This window comes from Lepisma saccharinum, chromosome 16 (genome assembly GCF_977018435.1).
Source record: "Lepisma saccharinum chromosome 16, izLepSacc3.1, whole genome shotgun sequence".
In the NCBI taxonomy this organism is placed as follows: domain Eukaryota; kingdom Metazoa; phylum Arthropoda; class Insecta; order Zygentoma; family Lepismatidae; genus Lepisma; species Lepisma saccharinum.
In genome coordinates, this window is record NC_139244.1 from 17,348,229 (window position 1) to 17,354,228 (window position 6,000).

The following is a 6,000-nucleotide window of genomic DNA, read 5'->3' on the forward strand; positions in this document are numbered from 1 at the left end:
TCGGCCATGTTTCTGGTGACGAAGATCGAGCTGGAGCTTCTTTCGGACGTGAACATGATGCTGTTTGTGGAACGTGCCGTGCGGGGTGGAATGGTCCAGGTGTCGCAGCGACACTCGCTCGCCAACAATCACCACATGTCCACCGGTTACGACCAATCACAACCGTCCAGCTACATCATGTACACGGACGTCAATAACCTCTACGGACACTCCATGATGCAGCCACTCCCCTTTAGAGGGTTCGAGTGGGCTGACCCTTCCAACTTCGACGTCGAAAGCTTCGGCGATTCGGAACATGGGTTCTTCGCCGAGGTGGACCTTGAGTTCTCCGAGAAGCTGCAGGATTTGTTCTGCGATCTTCCCCCTGCACCCGAGTTCAAGTGTCCACCCGATTCCAACCAGAAGAAGCTCGTCATGGATTTCGAGCCCAAAGAGCGTTATGTCCTGCACTACCAAAACCTCCGGTGGTTGATGAAGCAAGGGGTTACCGTCCGCACAGTACATCGAGTTTTGATGTTCGAGCATTCTCCATGGTTGAAGCCATACATCGAGCTCAACACCGAACATCGCACAGTCGCCACTTCTGATTTCGATCGCGATTTCTTCAAGTTAATGAATAATGCGGTGTTTGGCAAAACTATGGAGAATGTACGGAATCGCATGGACATAAAATTGGTAACGAGGAAAGCACAATGTCGCAGGCTCGTAGCAAACCCATTATTTAAATCGAGGACCATTTATAATGAGCAGCTTGCTCTGGTGCATATGAGGAAGAGTGAGGTGAGGCTCGACAAGCCAATTTATGTTGGTGCCTCAGTATTAGACCTGAGCAAGCTGCACATGTTCGAGACGTACTACGACATATTACGTCCACATTATAGCCACAACATCTCGCTTCTCTACACGGACACGGACAGCTTGGTGTACCACGTCCACTCAGCCGATGCATACAGGGATATAGTCACGACACCAGCTTTGGTTAACCTCTTCGACACCTCGGGCTATCCCCAGCCGAACCAGTACGGCATCCTGCCCCGAAACAAAAAAGTACCTGGCAAACTCAAAGACGAGAAGGACGGTGATGTAATTCTCGAGTTTGCGGGTCTTCGCGCCAAGGCCTATGCCATCAAAGCCGAGGGCAGCGTTACCAAGAAGGCCAAGGGTGTCGGCAGACAGGTGGTTCGGGAGCATCTCGCATTCGAGGACTTTGTCGATTGCCTCAAGACCAGGTCGTCGGTTCTAAGAGAAGAACAGCGCATCCAGAGCGTCGACCATGTGTTGACCACAAACAAAGTTAGAAAAATTGCGCTGGATCCCAACGACGACAAGAGGTGCGTCCTCGAGTGTGGTATTCACACATTGCCGTGGGGGTACTATCGCTTAGCAGAAAGCAAAACCTGCAACATATGTCCATCTTCAACAGAAGATTCATAAAAACAAAACAAAACAAAAAAAAACACTTTGACTGTCATTACAAAAAAAACTTTGACCGTATTCTTAAATAACCAGCATGCCTATGAATTTGTTCGGTTTCAAAAAACAGATTATTATGGAAACCATACCAGATCATGAAGTCTTACCTTCCGTGTTACCTAAACTCAACGGTCTGTTGATCATTCACCTCAACAGCATTTGGACGAAACTGAATGACGATGTGGGCAAGATGTTTTATGTTTTTAATAACAATTTACATTTCTACGAAATTCCGATCGACGGGAAACTTCAAATCACCGTGAATCAGGAAAACGCAGGCGAAATCAAAATTTCTACCGGCAAGAACATTTTTCGAATCAAGCACGACAAGATGCTTTCTAACATTACGTACGATGTGTCTGCAGGAGATTATCTTTACATGGAACTCCTCGGAGATTACGACAAACTCATTCCTCTCTTCGTAGAATTACGAATCGTTTATCCTATTATAAATAACCGTTAACCAAAAATGCCTAACGACATTTTCGGCAACACCAAGCGTGTAGACCACGCAGAAGAGATTCTCATGTTGGACATTCGAGTTAAGAAGTTGAGGACCGATTTGATCGCTTTGCAGGAAACCTTAAACAAAAGTTTAGAGTCGGAAATCGCTACGGTCCAAACGCAATGTCTCGACCCCATTCTGAAAATCGATTCCGAACTGAAAACGCTGATAAAAAATTATGTCGACGTACCTTCTTACGACAGCGTTCAAAATATACAGTTGAGCGTGGATTCGCTTCAAAATGATTTGGCCAAATTACAGCAATTTCAATCGAAAAATGAAGATTTGGAAAAATTGAAACTCGAAATCGAAGAACGAACTTCCGCAATCGAAAAGAATTTCTCCGAACTTCAAACCGTCGTGAACGATATAGACGCAGAACGCTTGCATGTCGTTGTTTCCAAATTACAAGAAGAATTCACCAGCACGTTGGAAGAAATTAAATCCAAGTTGCAGACTTTGGAAGATACAATGACGAACCTACCATCGTCGGACGAACTGCAGGTCATCGGTAAAAGCGTCGCGAACATAAAAATTCAATTGGAGGCCTATCAAGATTTCGAACACATTCAAACCACCATCGCTACGCTTCAGGCGTCCTTGGAGTTGATCAACGAAGAAATTAAAAATATTCACGCTGAAGCGAGTGCGCTGACGAGCATTCAAGACACGTTGAGCACGGTTCAGCATAAAATCGAATATTTAGAAAATTTAAACGTCGAAACGAATCTCGCTCATTTTCATCACGTACTGGACAACATACAGGGTGACTTGGAATCGTTACGGACAAGCGTGCCTTCGAGCGAAGATTTGGAAAAATTGAAAACGGCGGTGACGGCACTATCCGAATCGAGCGACATCAAAAGCTCATTGAGCGATCTCGAGAGTAAAGTGGCCAATCTCCCCACCTCCAAAGAATTGCACGCTTTGAAAAGAAACATATCTCGAATGCTGAAACGACTAGAAACGGAAACGGCGAACGTGGAACAGATTCGAGACGAAATTAGTTCGCTGGTGTCGACGCTGCCCACTTCGCAGAGCGTCGCCGACCTTCACACGCAGTTTACAGAGATGCGAAGCATGGTGAACGATCTTACCGAGAAGAGCTCGAAATTGAATCAAGTCGAGAACCTTCAGAATATCGTCGTCAACATCAGAGATCAAGTCGGAGTGCTGGAATCCACGCAGGAATCGACGCTGGCCTCTTTCGGTGCCAAGTTGCAAGAACTCAACGAAAACTACAAGCAGTTGAACGTGGAAGTGAAAATCAAACCGTCGTTTTCTGCCGTAACGGATACCATAATCGAGCATTTGCTGCCCATCGAAAATAAACTCGGACAAGTTCACAGTAATCTGCTCGGCGTCGACACTAAATTCGCTAAACTGCATTTTCTGCAAGCCATCGAAATCAACAGCGTACCCAATCAACAGAGAATCTCCACGTTTGTCGAAGGTAACAAACTGTACATGTTACATCCTTATCATCCGTACTACAAGTTTCTCCTCGATGGCACGATTCAGATAAACGAATTCTCGTACTGGTCTCACGGTAGAAAAGCTAGCGTTCCCACCATGACTGATATCGAATCGTGGTGTCCAGAAAGCAGGAAACATTCCTCTGGCACGTTGGAACGAAACGCGCAACATATATGAAATACACGAAGACGAAGATCTCACCGTTTTCGACGTGAGTGCCGGCGATAAGCTGATCATTCAAAACACGAGCGAAGTGCCACCCTCTTTGAATCCCATCACGCTTGTGCTTCTCTTGAAACGTAATCTCTAAAAAAATGTCTAGGCAAGCCATCGTCGAAGAATTGCAGAAACCTGCACGCCGCAACTACGAACGTTTGGCTGTGGTAACCAAGGGCATCGACGACCTCTGGCAAAGTGACCTCGTGGAGATGAGTAGCGGCAATTTGAAAAACGTGCATAAATTGAACAAGGGCAACAAGTACCTTCTCACCGTCATAGACACGTTTTCGAAATTCGCATGGGCTCTACCTTTGAAGGCGAAAACGGGAACGTGCGTCACGGAAGCATTCAAGACAATTTTTCGCGAAAGCGGTGGCAGACGACCACAGTTTCTGCAAACGGACAACGGTAAAGAATTTTACAACGCCGTATTCCAAAAGTTTATTCAAAAACACAAGATTCGACATTATTCGAGCTTCAGTCACATCAAAGCCAGCATCGTGGAAAGATTCAATCGAACCTTGAAAACACACATGTGGAAACGATTCACGCTTCGGGGAAATTACAAATGGGTCGACATCCTGCCGGAACTCGTCGACACCTATAATGATACGGTACACAGAACGATAGGCATGAAGCCAGCCGACGTTACCAAGTCTGACGAGCGGCGTTTAATTTCTACCGTTTACTGTCCAAAGTACACACCCACGACAAAGAAAGCTAAATACAAAATTGGAGACCAGGTGAGGATCAGCAAATTCAAACGCACCTTCGAGAAGGGATTCACCAAAAATTGGAGCACGGAACTCTTTACGGTGGTTCGAGTTTTACCTGGAAACCGACACACGTATATAATAAAAGATAGTAGCGGCGAGATTTTGAAAGGAAGATTTTACGAAGAGGAACTCTCTAAAACGAAACACCCCGACACGTACCTCATCGAGAAAGTATTGCGTAGGAAAGGTGACAAACTGTTTGTCAAATGGCTGGGATTTTCGGAAAAGAGTTGGATCGACGCGAATGAAGTGATCTTGTAAGTACGTGGAACGTGGTGAAGCGTCTACCGGATCCGGAAAGTCAAACGAGAGAAAAAAGAACGGTGAGTTGCTTCCCGACAGCATCCGCTGTCTGATCGTAGGTCCTTCGGGGTGTGGGAAAACGACACTGCTCGTGGACAATTTTCTCCTCGCACCGAATTGGTTAGATTGGAAGAACAGGCACCTGTACGTGTTCTCGAAAAGTTTGGAGCAATCCAAATACCAGCAACTGATGAAACTGTACGATGGTCTGGACATTGCAACGTTCGCCTCGGAAATAAAACCACTCGACGATTGTCGTGAAAATTCAGTTGTTGTGTTCGACGACGCCATCCTGGAAAATCAAAATGAAATTCGCAACTTTTTCACGCAAGGTCGTCACAAAGGAATGGATTGTTTATACCTAGCTCAAACGTTTTCCAAAATTCCAAAACAGTTAGTACGCGACAACGCTAATTTCATATGTTTGTTTCGTCAAGATCACACCAACCTCAAGCACGCGTACGATGACTACGTAGGCGGAGACATGAACTACAATCAATTTTCGGAAGGCTGCTGTTCTACTTGCTGGAACGGTGACGATTTCGGATTTGTGACGATCGACATGACGAGGAAACCCAACGATGGAAAATACAGAAACAAAATCAACGACTTTCTAAACGTTGCAACGTTGTGAGAAACGACGTGTATAAATAACGTCATGACGAAACGAAAAATCGAAGACGAAAATCTCAAGCTTCGCGATTACCTCGCGAAACGCTTCAAAGGTTGGAAATCCGAGAATCGCGGATTCTACGAAGAGAAGAAACGTCAGGATCAACCTGTGATCGATGCCATCAGCAGTCTAGGTAAAGAAATTAAAAGTGTCACGGAACAAAATAAAAATTTGATTAATGAACTCGTACCGCTCGCAGCTAAAAGTTACGCCGTACCCACGCCCATTTCGAGCATTCCTTCGACGCCGTTCGAACTGAAGGATGCACCGGCACGACGTCGAGTCATAGGCAGCACGTCGTCTTCGGATAAAATCGAGTTGGGACCTTTGGCACGAGACTACCTGAGCACGGGGAAATTCGACAAGGATGAAGTGTTCGGATTGTATCCCAGCATGGAAACCAGCGAAGGCGGCGGTGTGGTGTGGAAGATTGGGAAATCGAAGGTGACCTTCGAAGGCAACGACATTAAAGTTAATTTAGGCGACAAGGATAGTTGGAACAGGTATCCGGGCACGGTGGGACTGTGGGAACTCGTCGCCAAAAAGCAGCCGAAAGATTACACCGACGAAGATTA